Genomic DNA, 18,490 nt, shown 5'->3' on the forward strand with positions numbered 1-18,490 from the left:
TGTAGAAATATGTAATCAATTTTAAAGTAAAAATGCGACGGAAATATTTATTTCATTATGAGAGAACTAATTTGCTGGATAAATTAGATGAATCGTGAAAGTTATGAGCTAAAAATCTCATTTAGCAAATATTAATGTGTATGCTTAACACGAAAACTAACGTGCCGACGTCGCGTTATGGAGCGGAGAAGGTGTGGAGGAGTAGAGGGAGTGAGCGTTTCCCATGTGACTGATATACATATATGAATAATATACATACATATACGTTCCTATATGTGCATTTATATGAATATCTGTATACGTGTGTATGTGTATATATGTACAGATATGTATGTATATATATGTGTATATATACATGTGTGCATATATGTGTGTATATATACATGTGTGTATATATATATATATATATATATATGTATACGTGTGTATGTGTATATATGTACAGATATGTATATATATATATATATATATATATATATATATATATATATATATATATATATATATACACACACACATTTTTTCTAGTTTTGTTTTCTATTATTCTTTATTAGTTTTTGTCGTTTTTCTTTGGGTTTTTGTTTTGTTTTTGTTTTTTGTTTTTTCTCAAAATTCCCTTCCAGTTCCATGCAGTCGTTTAAACAGTAAAATTCTTAAATGCATCGTACCGATATAACCATGAATGTACAGTCGCTCGTGTTTGTATTTTTATGGCCATAATTAGTTTTATCCGGTTTAACTCAACTGGGTAGTATTACATATCTGAGCTTTTTTCGCGAAGACATTACGTTTGTCATTATTTTTAAAAACATGCTGAATTTGTTAGAATTTTGTATTTGCATATTATTGTATGCGTATCTGTTTTTTGTGTTTATAATATTATATCTATGTTTATCATATTTTTATTTATGACATTGTTGTAAAGTTTGGTTAAACTATTTGATGGCAGCTCTTTCTCCTTTATTTATATCTTGGTCCTATGTGGATGTTGGCACCAACGCTGAGGGGTATAATTTAGTCTGGGCAGAATGTATATCATTTATGTGGCGAAAGGTCGAAGAATGTATCTTTGTGTTCGTGGTGCTGTTTATTCTTTTCCTTTGTAATGCTAGCTTATAAGGTGAAGTTGTAAAGTTATCTGTTTTAGATAGCATACTCTTTTACTTGTCTCAGCCATTTGACTGTGGCCATGCTGGAGCACCACCTTTAGTCGAAGAAATTGACCACCAGGACTTATTCTTCGTAAGCCTAGTACTTATTCTATCGGTTTCTTTTGCCGAACCGCTAAGTTACGGGGACGTAAACACACCAGCATCGATTGTCAAGCAATGTTGGGGAACAAACATAGACACACAAACATATACACATACATACATATAGATAGATAGATAGATAGATAGATAGATAGATAGATAGATAGATAGATAGATAGATAGATAGATATACGACGGGCTTCTTTCAGTTTCCGATTTCCAAATCCACTCATAAGGCTTTGGTCAGCCCGAGTCTATAGTAGAAGACACTTGCCCAAGGTGTTACGCAGTGGGACTGAACCCAGAACCATGTGGTTGATAAGCAAGCTACTTACCACACAGCCACACCTGCGTTTATAAATCTTATCACCCTCAGAGGGACTTGAACCCGCGACCCTCAGATTTCATCACTCGACAGTTCTTAAAAGTTTGATGATCTACCGACTGAGCTATGTGGGCTAACAGGTTGTATAAATTTTGATACAAATCAAATTTAAATGTTCTTTTCTACTCTAGGCACAGGAAAAAGCCCGAAATTTTTGAGGGAGGGGTCCAGTGGATTACATCGACCCTAGTACACAACTGGTACTTAATCTATGGACCCCGAAAGGATGAAAGGCAAAGTCGACCTCGGCGGAATTTGAGCTCAGAACGTACAGAGTTTTTCAACTTAGCCGAAGCTTTCGAAATTGACACAGCTCTATTGTAATTCAGAGAAACTACGTGACCAGGCAACAGTTGTACAGCAGAAATTTTGATGCGTTATAAATATAAAATATCAGTGAATTTAAAGATTAATGTATTATTAAATGACTCCTCCACAATGCAGTTGCTTCAGTTTGAACGCAAGGTCTCAGATTAAGCCACTTGCTACACAAGTACAGCACCAGAATTAATTTAACCTACCGATACTGCTGTATGTAGTATATCGTAATTCAGATCTTTGTATATTATCAAAAGTTGAGAACGTATTATTCAATAAATGTTTCTTACTGATTTATATGTTTAACTATAGAATTTACGCTTGCACGTTTTACGTGTTCTGGGTTGTCATGTATATTTGTAGTCCGAGCAATTTATTCTGAAATTACTGTCATATATTTTTTATTTTATTTGTAATTTTTTGTCATTTGCTTTTTCTATTTTTATTTTCTATTTTTATTTATAAGTATGAATATTTAGAAACGTGGGTCATAGATTTTTTTTAATTTACTTTTCCAAACAGGAAACAAATCATAGGAAAATATGAAAAACTCTAAAAAAGAACATCAAACTAAGACACAAATATGTCATATTACATATACACACGCACATTTATATACACAAGCACCAATTTGCATGAATGTATATATTTGTAAGTATATATATATATATGTGTGTGTGTGTGTGCGTCTGTGTGTGTGTGTGTGTGTGTCTGTGTGTGTGTCTGTGTGTGTGTGTCTGTGTGTGTGTGTGTATATGTTTATGTACATATATGTATATATGAGTGTGCGTGTGTGCATGCGTGTGTATACGTACCATACGTACGCATATTATAATTTATTAGTTCGATAACTGATAATTAATAATAAAAATAATTGAATTACAGCTACTGCGTGTATAGATAGACAATCAGAGAGATAGACAGATAGACAGGCAGGCAAACAGTTAGATAGACAGACAGACAGATAGATAGATAGATACATGCGTACATGTACAATACTTGTTTTGGTCAGACAATTGAAGCGCTTGTTTCAGTTTCATGTATTCTACACTTGATAAAGTAGTTCATGGCACTACTTCTATATCAGACACATAGAACTTCCAAGAGATTCCCATAATGCATTGCACTGCTCGTGGAATCGTTAATATAATTTAACTAATTGTTTACTACACTGATACTGACTGAGCAAGTTACGATAACCGATGTATATTGTCCGTGCGTGTGTGTGCGTATGGTCTGTGTGTGTACATATGTGTGCGTGTGTGTGTGTGCGTGTTATGATTTAGAACAAACAGTAAGTTGGTCATTATAGTACTCGGAGTTTCGAATGTCGGAGCGAAGAACTACGATGCATTCTCGTTGGCTATTAATGTTTTCATGTTTAGTTATAATAAAAACAATTTTACATTAAACTGATGGTCTACTCTATACTTTTGTAGACTACCAATTCATTCTTTTTAAAGAAGAACGCTGTTGGCAGTGACTTCGAAGTTTCGGCCAGCGAAGCTATCCTCGGACTACAACAGTTAGTAAATATGTATTACTTAGTGCACACACGCGCGCTCACGCACAGATTAAAGAAATCCCAAAACGCCTTTGGTAGGGCGTCATACAGCAAAAAATTGTGTTCAATACTTGCGTTCATGTTTGAAAGATTTTCAGTAGAGACACAAAATTAAAATATGTCATAAGGAAAGGAATCACCTTAAACATAAATAATCCTTTCAAATGATCAACTTTATATAAGTTCCTTGGGGTGTTCTTGACTCCTTTGTTAGCTTTTATTGGTATTATTAGCCGCAATTAATGTATACACTTTGCAAGGCAGCGTGCAGGCCGACTCGTGAGCACGCCGGGCAAAATTGCTAGTGATATTTCAGCTGTCTTTTACGTTTTGGTTTCAAATTCTGCCGAGGTCAACTTTGCCTTTCATCCTTTCGTGGTCAATAAATTAACTACCAGTTGAGCACCGGGGTCGATGTAACAGACCTATCCCCGTCTCCGAACTTACAGATTGTGCCAAAATTTGAAACTAGTATAAATACTTTGTGGTCGGCAAAATATACTGCAGAATTCGTCCTGAGATTGCATTTCCAATAGACGCGCAGTGTTTAAAAACGGAATATGCATTTATCAGAGTGATACGGAACCCTCTAATGTCCCCATTTACCTTTGCCAGGACAGGTTCTATTTCCTTCCGATATATGCATATTCTGTTTTTAGACGCATCGCTTCTATAGGAGATACTATTTCCAAATGAATACCGAAATAAAATTTATCCCATTCCAATGTATTTACATTGAGTATGATTTATAGAGGGCTATTTTAATCTAATACTGCTTTTGTTGCATATAATGGACTTTTACTTTCATTTTCGTTTGTTCTTCTTTTGTGACTGTTTGGACTTATATATATTTATTGTATTGCAGTTGTTTGACCTTTTGTTACAAGCCTACATCTATCAATAGTAGATTGAATTCCGCAGCTTTTTTTAAATCTATCTGTATTATATCTGTGTATATATTTCTTTATTACTATTTATGAATTGTTTTTCTTCATACATTTTAAGCCCCATGTGGATTCCCTTTGAGCTTATGAAGACGGCTTTCGTTTTGTATATATAAAATACATTTGAAATATCTATGTATGAAAGCGTTGTTGCGAAACAAAATATATGTTGCCAGACTCAGTTATGGAATGGATTACATAGTTTGTGTGTGTGGTGCTTAATGTGTGTGTGGTGCTTAATGTATGTGTGTGTGCGTGTGTGTGTGTGTGTGTGTGTGTGTGTGTGTGTGTGTGTGTGTGTGTGTGTGTGTGTGTGTGTGTGTGTGTGTGTGTGTGTAGATAACACCAAACAGATATATCTATTGATGCCCCAGTAAATAGTTTTTATACATTTCTTCGCATTTATATTTAATAATTGATGAGAAATTATTTAGTTGTTTTGTAATTTCAGAAATTATTTTGTTATTTGTCTATAACCATACCTTACATGATTAACCGAAACTAATCAATTAATATGTTAACTCTAATGAAAAGTTCATTAGTGTAATGAAAATTACTCTCAAATGCATCAAGGGAGAAAACTCCTACACGAGCGATTAACAAAACCTTAAATTATTCAAAATTTCTGAGTCTGATCTTTGATGGCTATTTTTACATCTGCTGGCATATTTCAGCCCTGTAATGTCTCGTCAACGGCACGAAGTCAACACAAAGCTCACTGAACACAGAACAATTTAGAATGTATATAGCTTTCGTGTGAAAATAATTAATTCATTAGGCTATTTAATGTAATGATGTTGGAAAATTTCCCAAGACTACCTTGTACATCACGAATGTATAATTAAGTTCAGGCCACTATATTTGACGTGGTGAGCCAATGCAATTTTTAATCAATTCGGTAATGTGAAGAAATTTCATTTGCGTTAATGAAAATAACTCTCCAACGGAGCAATTGGAAGAACTTCGATTGAACAAATTATTTTAGGTGCATGGCATGTTTGTGTGGTTAAAAACTCGCTTTGCAACTACAAGATCTCGGATTCAGTCTCACTGCTCGGTACTCTGGGGAAGTGTCTTCTACTCTTGTCCCAGGCCGACCAATGCCTCGTGAATGAATTTGGCGGACGGAATCTGTGAGGAAGCCCACCATGTATGATGGCTGTGTGTTTGTGTGTGTGTGTGTGTGTGTGTGTCTGTGTGTGTGTGTGTGTCTGTGTGTGTGTGTGTGTGTCTGTGTGTGTTTGTGAGTCTGTGTGTGTGTGTGTCTGTGTGTGTGTGTGTGTGTCTGTGTGTGTGTGTGTGAGTCTGTGTGTGTGTGTGAGTCTGTGTGTGTGTGTGTGAGTCTGTGTGTGTGTGTGTGAGTCTGTGTGTGTGTGTGTGTGAGTCTGGGTGTGTGTGTGTGTGAGTCTGGGTGTGTGTGTGTGTGTGAGTCTGGGTGTGTGTGAGTGAGTCTCTGTGTGTGTGAGTGAGTCTCTGTGTGTGTGAGTTTGTGTGTGTGTGTGTGTGTATGTGTGTGTGTGTGTGTGTGTCACTGTGTCTGTGTTTGACACCCCTTCCACACCACTTGATGACTGGTGTTAGTTTGTTTATGTCCTCTGATTTAGCAGTTCGGCAAAACAGATTGATAGAATAACTACCAGACTTAAGAATAAACACATAAGTACTGAGGTCAACCTTTTCGATATATGTACGCATGAGTGTGGTCGTTCGATACCGATGCGTGGAATCTTTAGCAAGAGACCTTAACATATTCAAGGTTCTCCTCATGCCTTTGTGAATGAAGACTGTGTAGAAGCCTGCGGATTGGACTGTACTTGTAATTCAAAGGCCCAGCTCGTCAGTCTATGTTTCTGGAATACTCAGCCACATCGCATACTACTTCAATAAGTAGGTCATCAAGTTTATCGAAAAACTTATGTTCATACGTTGAAGTCGACGAGAATCCCCCATATATGTGTGTGAACGCGTGTGTATGTGTGTGTGTGTGTGTGTGTGTGTGTGTGTTGGCATAATGCAAGTGTTAACCGAAGCTACATAAGTCTAAACTAATAAACAGACGCATGTAAACAAATCTTTATTTTACAGTATTTCTCTGCAAAGAGAAAGAGTGCAGCTGACCTGATTTGTGTTTCGCCTCGAATTAGATCCTTCTTCAGAGACAACACTTCTTTCTGTCCGCTGGGAAATTCGCAGTTATATATAATTACTTTACGAGTCCAATAGATATGACAGTATCAGCAAATTGGAGAGCCAATTTGCATATATATTAGTGTGTATAGAACTAGATGTAGAGGCGCAATGGTCCAGTGGTTAGGGCAGCGGACTCGCGGTCGTAGAATCGCCGTTTCGATTCCCAGACCGGGCGTTGTTAATGTTTATTGAGCGAAAACACCTAAAGCTCCACGAGGCCTCCGGCAGGGAGTGATGGTGGACCCTTCTGTACTCTTTCACCACAACTTTCTCTCAAGTTTCTTCTTCTATAGCTCCGGGTCGACAAATTCGTTGTGAATAAATTGGATAGACGGAAACTGTGTGAAAGCCCATTGTATATATATGTGTATTTGTGTGTGTGTCTGTGTCTGTGAGCGTGTGTGTGTGTGTGTGTATGCGTGTGCGTGTCTGTGTTTGTTCTCTGCGTGTGTGCGTGCGTGTGTGTATGTGCGTGTGTTTGTCCACCACTGCACCACCACTTGACCACCTATGCTGGTTTGTTTACATCCCTTAAGTTAGCAGTTCGGACAGTGAGATCGATAGATTAAGTATCGGATTTATAAAATAAATGCTGGCTGGAGAGCGATTTGTTTGATTAAATACCGAGGCAGTACACCAGCATGGCCGCAATTCAATGACGGAAACAAAATAAAGATAGAATATAATAACACTTACATATGAAAGTGAAAGTATATTTTAGTATGTAAAATATTTTATATAAGAGTTACTATTTGTGTATTCATGTGTGTGTTTATCGGTGGAAACTGTTTGAACGCGAAAAACTAAGGAAGAAATTAATCCTCTTTTTTCATAATCAGCCATTTTGTTTGAAGGAAGCTTAAAAGCGTTGTTGTTGAGTAGCCCTAGGTCGGTCAACCTGATCTTCCAGACTTATAAGCAAAGCTATGCCGCTTGTGATTGTCCAACTTCCATATACAGCATCACATTATCCAATATAGTCTTGTTTTTGTCGTCATAATAAGAATTTATAAACTGAAAGAATGTGAAATAATTCCGTTTTCGAACGATGTATCTCGAAGCAAAGACAGCTATATAAATAATAGTGTAGAACGTTTGTCATGTTTGCAAGAGATGTGGTTTCGTGTCCCACGGGTAGACTTCGTCTTTTTCTATCCAAAGGATTTTTAATCCAATATTTACACGTCATTATTTATACTTTTCTTTGCTTCGAGATACATCGTTCGTATTCGTGTTTGTTTGTTTCTAGACGATAGGACATGATTTCAATGAGATTTGGCTGGTATTTCTTGCAGGTAGAAGCTCACGTGTGCAAGAGTTTGCGTATTTACGAGTGTAATGCAAATCTGAAAATGAAGTCGCCATTCCGTCTACAAGTGGGTAAAGTTTAAAAGACATTGGTGAAATGGAATGCATTGGAATCATGGAAATAATTAACCTTAGAGAATAGAAAAATGGCGACAAGATCAGCAACTGCAGCAGTAAAAGAAATCTGGTAAAACACAAGATGGATTTGAAAGAAAAATAATATCAAAAAACTCTGAGCTTGCGAAGGGAGAGAAAAATGATAAGGTGTGGAAGGAAAGCAAGTCACAGAGAGAATGAAAGAGATTAAGTGTTGTTGTTGTTGTTATGTGCGTGTGTTTGTGTGTGAGAGTGAGAGTGTGAGTGTGTGTGTGAGAGTGTGTGAGAATGTGTGTGTGTGTGTGTGAATCAGAGATAAAGAGAGACAGAGAGAGATTAAAGCATATTCGGTCTCTCAAATAGAGGGCATATTGAAAAGAGAGGAGCGACAGAGTGCATTTAGTAAGAGATAAGGAGAAGGACAGAGAGGAAGAATTAGATAGAATAACGAAAGAAAAAGAGAAAGAAATCTTGATAGAAAAAGAAGTGATTCAAAGAAAAACAGTAAATTAATGTTAAAAAAACACAAAGAGAAGAGACAAACAGATATGAGACAGTGAGAGAGAAAACGGGAGAAAGGAGAGAGAGAGAGAGAGAGAGAGAGAAATAAATGAAGAATACATGCGACAGATAGAGAAAGCTAGAGAGGAGAGAAAATGGATATTGATGGAATGAAGTAGAAAATATAAGAAGGATTTTTAAAATATAAGAAGTGCTGGAAATGAGAGAGATTGAAAGACAAAGGTGACAATCGAATAATTAGTGAGAGGAAGGGTGGAAGGAAAATATAGAAATGGAGAAGATAAAAACGATGTGGTGGGTGGGGGAGGGAGGAGAAAGGAAGATGCGTTTGCATAAAACTACATTGTTTGATCGAAGCAATGGGATATAGAAAAAAAAAGAGAGAGATGAAGAAATGGCGGTTGAAAGACGTTATTTTGAAGGATGCAAAAGATTGTGTATAATTTGAAGTGCAGAGAAAAAAATGGAGGGTTTAAAATGTTGAAAGAATGAAGAGGCCAACAGACAGAATCAGTCGATATTACAAATTTATGAAAGAATAAACTGAAAGGAAGAATTTGAAAAGTGAAAAAACTAGAAAAAAAAAATACTGAGAGAGAAATTTTATTTGTTGAAGAAAGGTAAACGAGAATGTGAAATGAGTTTCCGCGTTGATAGTATTGGAAATGTCAGAGCTAAGGTTGTGAAAAATGATTTAGTTATACATTCTTAATCTTTTTACTTTACGCTTTTATTATTTATATTATTTCTTTATCTTTTTAATTTCGAACTATTGAAAAGCAGGAAAATAATGACAGAAGAAGCAGAAATGTGGATATATTGCTAAAATATTGCAAAGATATCAGATCTAGTCAATGAATTCTTTCTCGTAGGGTGGGTATGTTGGTAATTCTAGTTTGAATAATGGCCGACATCGGTTTGTTCTGAAACGTCTCTGATAGTTTGCTTATAAATGGCTGAGTTTTTGGCTGTGTTTGAGTTTTAGAATCGACAGATGGAAGCAATGGAAAGAAGATGGGAAAATAAAAAGAAACAGAAATCAAAAATGTTTCATCGTTTAATAATACTGGATATATTGAATGGAACATGTGCAAGTCGGAGATTCTGCGAATTTATTAACAACGAAATGTGTAAAAAAAAAAAAAAAAGATGTATGCATTAAGACACATATACGCATGCAAAAATATATAAACACACACACACATATATAAATATATATATATATATATATATATATATATATATATATATATAATAAAAAATGATAATAAAAGATGACAACAAAAGAATGATACTTCGATATTAGCTCCGGCATTTGAAACTCTGAGTTCTATTATGATAACTTACTGATTGTCCTGAACTATACACACACACGCACACACACACACACACACACACACACACACACACACACACACACACACACACACACACACGTGTCTTTTTCTCTTCTTTTTACATTTATTGTGCTGCTATTTCTGCTGAAAACACCGATCTATGCGTGTAACATACGTCCGCACAAGCTGTTGTTGATAACTGGATGTAGACACGGTTGGGATTACCGGCTCTTTCAGCTAACCGTCTCTCCTCTTTTATTTTATTTTATTTCATTCCATTTTTTTTTTTTTTTTTTGTCTGTGGCATTTTTATTCAGACAAACCTGCAGCAGTAGTTTGACAGCAGACCTTACCTTGCAACCTTTATCTTTATATTGTGTGTATATATGCTTTCATATATACCTAAGTGAGATTCGGAAAAAAAAAATTTGTAGAATGCTGTACAAAGCTCATCCACAGTCATTGGCTAACTGATGTCATCATCCAGGATAAATGCACGTGCTACTGGATATACATCAGGAACTCCATAGTTTCCGTAGGGTGTGTATAAATAGACAAATGACATAAAATGGAATTAACGATATCCATTATTTAAAGAATGTCGTTAATTCCATTTTATGCTATTTCTTTATATGTGTGTGTGAGTGTATATATATATATATATATGTATCTGTATATCTATGTATGTATATATTGTTCTTTTATTTTTTTACTTGTTTCAGTCACTCGACTGTGGTCTTGCTGGAGCACCGCCTTTAGTCGAACAAGTCGACCCCAGAACTTATTCTTTGCAAGCTTAATACTTATTCTATCGGTCTTTTTGCTGAAACGCTAAGTTACGGGGACGCAAACACACCAACATCGATTGTCAAGCAATGGTGGGAGGACAAACACAGACACACCAATACCAACATACATATATATATATATATATATATAGCTACACACAATTACACATTCTCACATACACAACGCACGCGCAATAGATAACAACAGGTAAATAGGTAACAACAAGTAAATATACACTTCCAATGTAACAGAGGCAATATGAACATTTTGTAGAAAACCAACTGTAACATAAAGGGAAAATAGTGTCTCGTAAATATCCAGGAAACGCTGATTGAAGTCTTTTACTCGTGTATGAATATACATCTCATGTAATTAAAATATGATTATAAATAGCGACCGAGTGAAGTATACAAAGAACATCAAATACATACGAGTATATTTATACACAGAGACATATACGCATATAAACCACCATATATATATATATATATGTATATATATATATATATATATTTATGTATATATATATATATATATGTATATATATATATATATATATATAATATATATATGTATGTATGTATATTAATGCAGAGAGGAAAAATGGAGCTCAAAATATGAGTTCATTCTTTTATACTTTTATTTATATTTCAGCCATTTGACTTCGGTCATGCTGGAGCACCACCTTTTAGTCGAGGAAATCGACCCCAGGACTTATTCTTTGTAAGCCTGGTACTTTTGCCGAACCACTAGGTTACGGGGACGCAAACACACCAACATCGGTTGTCAAGCGATGGTGAGGGGGCCAGACACAGACACAAAGATGAACCCATAAATATATACATATATATATATATATATATATATATATATATATATATATATATATATATATAAATATATGTGTGTGACTAGTTTACTAAGCACCAACGCATGTAAATCTCAGTCCTCGGGTCATTCTCTTTTTTCTGCTAAATATTAAGATAGATAGATAGATATAGGCCGAGCTGGCAGAAACATTGGCACGCCGAGCGAAATGCTTAACGGTATTTCGTCTGTCTACGTTTTCAGTTCAAATTCCAGCGAGGTCAGCTTTGTCTTTCATCCTTTCGGAGTCGATAAATTAAGTACCAGTTGCGTACAGGGGTCGAGCTAATCGACTGGTCCCCTCCCCCAAAATTTCGGGCCTTGTGCCGAGAGTAGAAAAAGATATGTGTGTGTGTATGCCTATTAAATGCGTGTGTGTAGTTATATATAAATACATGTATATGTTATAAATATATGTGAGTGTAACTTAAGTGTCGAAAATAATTATCAAATCAGAAAGTCTGTCTAACATCGAATGAGGTTTGAGTGATAGAAATGGACTTGCAATCAAGGCGTGTGTAAAATCCACACAAGAAGGTTAAGATTTACTGAACGAGCAGCATATTATTGATATGTGTGTGTGTGTGTGTGTGTGTGTGTGTGTGTGTGTGTGTGTGTGTGTGTGTGTGTGTGTGTGTGTGTGCTTATATATGTATATGCATGTACATGCATACTTGTATAACTTTACGTAACGTATATTTGTATGTGTGCCTCTGTGTATGTGTGTGTGTGCGTGTGTGGATGGAAAATATGCATGCATGAGTATATAATTTACATTATGGTTTGGAAATATAAATGAAACATTTTTCATATATTTGTGAATATATTATAATTACACACACACATATATACACACACGCATATATATATATATATATATATATATATATATATATATATATATATATATATGAGCATCCAGTTCGCTTAATCTCATTCGAAATAATGTGATTCCTTATTAACGCAAGCTATATTAGTAAGTAAAAGAAAATGTGGACATAAGAGAATTCAAAATAAGTGACAGCTCTAAAAGTAGTCATGTGACAATATCTAGCCTCGTTCTGTTTGAATAAATTCATCTAAAGAAAGTTGATGCCACGTCTAAGAATCTAGACTTATTTATTGACCAACCAGGCGTATTAAAAATCAGTTACATCGCCAAAATGATCGGTCTTTCATTTCATGCTTGATTTCTTCTGCTTAACTCAGAAAATGTGTCTCATTCCATCGTGTTTCGACCACTTCAGTACACTTTGAAAGCATTATTGCTAAGAGCAACATTTCATACAAATATTTGCTTTTCATTTATTCTGCACGGAACTATTGACGCTAACTTCTGTCCTAGTTTCAAAACTTTTCAATGCTAACTCTAAACGATTTTTGCGTATATAGCGTATTATGAATGTGTGGAAGCTGGTTTTCGTTGTACGCTATGATGAAGAGTGTCATATTGATGTGTTGATATATTTATCAAGTATTTCTATAATTTGAAGATACACAGGTTCTGAGACTTCAGTCTCCATCTACAGTCAATGTATAAAGTACATGGCGATTATGCAGCAGTGTCAATACACAGATATTCATGAGTGTGTATTTTTGAGTATGCATATATGTATCTATATGTATGTAAGTATGCGAGTGTATGTATATGCGAGTGTATGTATATGCGCGCGTGTGCACGTCTACATATCTACAAGGTATACGCATATACATACGTATATATATATATACTTAAGTGAGTATATATCCATATACATAGCTATACATATGCATGCATATACCTATATATATATGTATACAAACATATATATATATATATGTATAAATACATATACATAGTACACATGTATAGATACAAACACACATTTTATATAAGGATACGTATATATGTGTGTGTGTGCATACATGTATATACATATGTGTACATATTTCCATTTATAAGTATATATATACAAACATATATATATATATATATTTATATACATATATATATATATTTATATACATATATATATATATATATATATATAAAAATTATATGTGACAATTATTCGGTTGCGATAATAAAACTCCGAGTTTCAGATGTGGGGGCGGAAATATGGTCCGGCATCTAGTCAGTTATTAAAACAATCAAAGAATGCTATAATATCTGACGAGATGTCAGAGCAGATTTCCGTCCCGACATCCGAAACTCGGAGTTTTATTATGGCAACCGAATAACTGTCACATATTATATTACAGATAAATTCCTCTATTTACATAATATCGAGGTCTCATTCGTTCTTTTGTTGCCATACCATTACTATTAATAAATATATATATATATATATTTATTAATAGTATATATATATATATATATATATATATATATATATATATATATATATATATATATATATATATATACACACATAAGAGCACTTCGTCGGTTACGACGACGAGGGTCCCAGCTGATACGATCAACGGAACAGCTTGCTCGTGAAATTAACGTCCAAGTTAACGTAGTTCTCAGGGAGATTCAGCGTGACACAGGGTGTGACAAGGTTCGCCCTTTAACATACAGGTACTACTCATTTTTGCCAGCTGAGTGGACTGGAGCATCGTGATATAAAGTGTCTTGCTCAAGGACACAACGCTTCGCCGGGAACTGAACTCACGACCTTACGATCGTGAGCCAAATGCCGTACCCACTAAGCCTCGCTCTTTTCCATTTGTGTCTTTCTTTGTTCGAAAGAATAGTTCATGTTCCATGTACTCGTGCTTCGCACTTTTTTGTTGTACACGTTTCGTGACGTCCTGTGCTCACATATGTGTATATATATTTATATATATATATATATATATATATATATATATATAGGTATGTATGTATGTATATGTATATATATATATATATATAATAGATGTAAGTATGAGCATATACGTATGTATACATGTATATATATATATATATAATATAATTATGATAATAATATTAGGGATAAAAATCCAAATTTACAGGGGATCTTCAGTTTAATTTAATTTATCAAAATTTAAATTAATTTGAATTTCACAATATATAATATATAATTTAGAGAAAAAAAACCACAATTATTGAATTCATCCATGAAAATCCACAATCACATATAGAAAAATTTAATAAGTAATATATATGTGTGTGTGTGTTATGTATGTATATGTGAGTGTGTGTGTTTTATTAAACCATATAACCATATATTACTATGTATTACTTTTTAATGCATTCTGCTCATGCAATGAGTTCATGACTTGGTATTTTCAAATATTATATTTTTGTTTATTTTCATTTCAGGTTTTCCGAAAATTTTCGTGGGTTTACTATTGAAAGAATCCTCTGCTGTTTGATCCCGGACGACGGACGTGTATGAGGAAGAGACACTTAATGAATTAACCAAATTTTTTATTGTTGTACAGTAAAGTATAACGATGATGACTGTAAGTACTGCTGTGCTCCATGTGTAATACTAAGCGGTACCATGGTCATACATTTGTACGAATTTTTGTCAGGAGTTGTGTAGTCTGAGATCAATCCCGCCTCACTGCACCGTTATGGATTGATGTAGTCTGTTGCTATACAGAACACTTCAATGCTGCACACTATTATGGATTGTTATAACCAACTGCTGCATTAGGCAGAAACAGTCTGACCTTCACTGTATGGGCAGTTGTTAACTTCGATTAATTCCTGTTCGGCCCAGTATAGACTGTTGAAATCGATACAATTTTATCTACCCCGTTAAAATTGGCCGCTGTAATAGATCGATACTGTCTCAACGAAAATAACTAGGTGCGCAACAAAAACATAACTTCATATTCGGAAATCAGAAATAGCTGCATTTACAGGAAAATCAGCCAATCTCACAAAAGTAGTTGCAAACACGTGGTAAAAATAGTAACGTAACACAATACAAGACAGTTATACGCACGACATCAGAATCAGTTAAATATCCGACAACAAACTTCCATACTCAACAAAAGCTGCAACCACACACTCACACAGGCAGATAAGCACATAAGCACACACAAACACACACAAAACCACCACCGACAACAACAACAAAACTAGTTACATGCTGAATAAAAAAAACGATTACTTTATGCAAGGTGGTAAAAATAGATTCATGGCAGTATGAAAAAGTATCGATAGAAATGAAAGCGTTTAGGGATAATAATGAAAAGCAAAAACTACATGTACAGGTTTTTGGTTAATAGAAGTAGTAACAGAAACCAGATTTGTTAAGGTCAGTCCGGTTTATTTGTTTAAAAGATTAATTATAATTGAAAGTATTGTACGTCAGTGATTTCAGGTCCCAGCATTGGGTATAGTTCTTGATTTTTTTTATATATATATTTCAATAATTAATACAGAACTGAGTTTAAATTCCGTTAGATGAAAAATAATTATTCTTTTAATTATTATCGGAGTAATTACACATAGAAGTCGTTAGTCCAGCAGTGGGTATAGCTCTTGATTTTTTTATACAGAAATATTTCAACAATAACTATATAATTGAGTTTATATTCTGTTAGAATAGTTATTTTTCTTAGTCTTTTCTAATGTTTAACATGGTCTTCAGTCTTATCGTACATCAGTTTCAAAAAAGCATTGGAATAAAGGCTTAGTAAAGACCTATAAATTCTTCCGAAAACTTTAGCCTTCCTTCAGTGTAAGTTGACCATCTCTTATGTAGACACCCATAAAATACTGCTTAGTTTATAGAAACAATTATTTGCACGATCGAATAGTATCTTTGGAATAGTCTTTAAATAATGATTGCTTCCTATATTACACGCAGCAACGTTCAGTGAGATCAAAAATATAATTCCTTCAACAAGAACAGTTCATACTGGCAAATGATACCGAAGAAATTTCTCCTTTATGATTTGATCGTTCGCAACAACAGACGGACCAAATGTGTGTGCACACCAAGGACACGAACGGCTGACAATAGAAAATACCAACTGAATCTGCGCACGACAACGGTAAGCTATTTTGACGGGTTTCGTGACAGACGAGCATGAAATATGTATTTGTTCGTTGTCGACGAAACCTGCCTGAAATAGCCAACCAAGACACGATTAAAAACAAACCAAGAGACTGAATCTAAGAGCAGCCTAAGATCACCAATCGATGCCAACTAACGTTCAACTATTTTCACCTTTTGGAATAAAAAAGAAAAGAATTAAAAATTTAAATTTAAAAGTATTCAAATTTTAGTTTGATTTCTCACCACGTACAAATGAAACGTTAAAAATCTTTATTTTTTTTTTATGTGGTGAGCGCCATAAAACAAACGGCAACCTGAGTCGTTTCAGTTTCTGTCTTCGATTGAAGAATTATTTCATTCATGTTCTTATTACTATTGAAGAAAAACATGAACATCACAATTTCCCAATTCTCTTTTCCTTTGTATCTAAGCAAAATAAACCAAAACCTAACGCCAGTGTGTGTTAGTACAACATGAGGTAAGCTCCTTGCAATTCGAGTCAGTCGCGCGTTTTCGATTCTTTGTTTTTAAAAAAAAGCCGTTTCTTTTGTTTTATACGGTGTGTGGTTATTTGCATGTGGGCTACAAGGGAAATATCAAGCATGTGACAAAATGTCTTGGTACTATGTTACTTCTGAGTTCAATTTCAACCAAGATTCACATTACCTTTCATCCCTTCAGGGTCAATAAAATAAGTACCAGTTGAACACTGGGGTCGATATAATTCACTTATCTCCCCTCCCCCACTAAAACTGATGACCTTGTGCCAAAATTTGAAATGATTATTATTGTGAAGAAAGCGGTGAACAGGTGTTAACGTGTCGAAAAAATGTCTGTTGGCCTTTCTTCCAGTTCTTTACATTCTGACCGCAAATTCTACCGAAGTCGACTTTGCCTTTCATACTTCTGGGGTCGATAAAACAAAGTACCAGTTTAGTTCTGAGGTAGAATGAATCGACTAACCTCTCCCACTAAAATTCATGATCTGGTTCTAAAATTTGAAATAACTAATATTTTGAAAAATTTTACGTTGGCAGAATCGTTAGCGCATCGGATAAAATTCATTGAGGTATTTGTTCTGGATCGTTATGTTCTGAGCTCAAACACCGCTAAGAACAATTCTTCCCCATTAACACTGTCGGATTCTATAAAATACAGTATCAATCAAGTATTGGGTGGATGTAATCAAATTATGCCTTATCCACAAAACCGTTGGCCTAAATTACGAACAATTTAGGGCAGTGGTTGGGCAGAATAGTTAGAGTGGCGGGAAAATGCTTTGTGAAACTCGTTCCGGTGCTTTGCATTCTAAGTTCATATCTCGATGTGGTCAGCAAAAGAAAGTACCAATCAAGTACAGGAGTCAGTGTAATCGATTAACCCAGTCATATATATGTATATATATATATATATATATATATATATATATATATATATATATATATATATAGAGAGAGAGAGAGAGAGAGAGAGAGATCTAATGAATACAAATTAATTTATTAATTAACATATTCACCAACAATTATTTCATTTCACAAACAAAATTAAAATTACAGAGCATATATATATATATAACTTTGCGTCTTAAATATCTAATATGAAAAATCATCAGTGTGTGCAGCCGACAAAAAGGATTACATTAGGATACTTTTGGAATGCACACAGTAAACAGATCCATTAGATCTCTCTGTTTTCTAACTCGATAAAAATATTTGAAATCTTACGATATTCTATATAATATATTCATTGAAAAATTATCTCTTCAAAATTTAATATATTAAACCGATGTATCTTGGATAAATATCTCCATAAGAGGTTTAAATATCTTCACTGCGACTTATATATATATATATATATATATATATATATATATATATATATATATATATATATATATATATATATATATAT

The 18,490-nt window shown here is 34.4% G+C and overlaps 1 long non-coding RNA gene across 10 annotated transcripts in view; it reads left to right on the plus strand.

Moving 5' to 3' along the window:
* LOC106876349 (uncharacterized) overlaps positions 1-17,081 on the plus strand; it is a 278,921-nt gene extending 261,840 nt beyond the window's left edge. For all 10 annotated transcript variants that reach the window (XR_001410236.3, XR_016241380.1, XR_016241376.1 and 7 more), the window contains one exon: positions 14,884-17,081. This is a non-coding gene — a long non-coding RNA (uncharacterized LOC106876349). The remainder of the gene's footprint in view (positions 1-14,883) is intronic.
* Positions 17,082-18,490: the final 1,409 nt, after the last annotated feature.

This window comes from Octopus bimaculoides, chromosome 4, assembly GCF_046866305.1.
Source record: "Octopus bimaculoides isolate indiv1 chromosome 4, ASM4686630v1, whole genome shotgun sequence".
Lineage (NCBI taxonomy): Eukaryota > Metazoa > Mollusca > Cephalopoda > Octopoda > Octopodidae > Octopus > Octopus bimaculoides.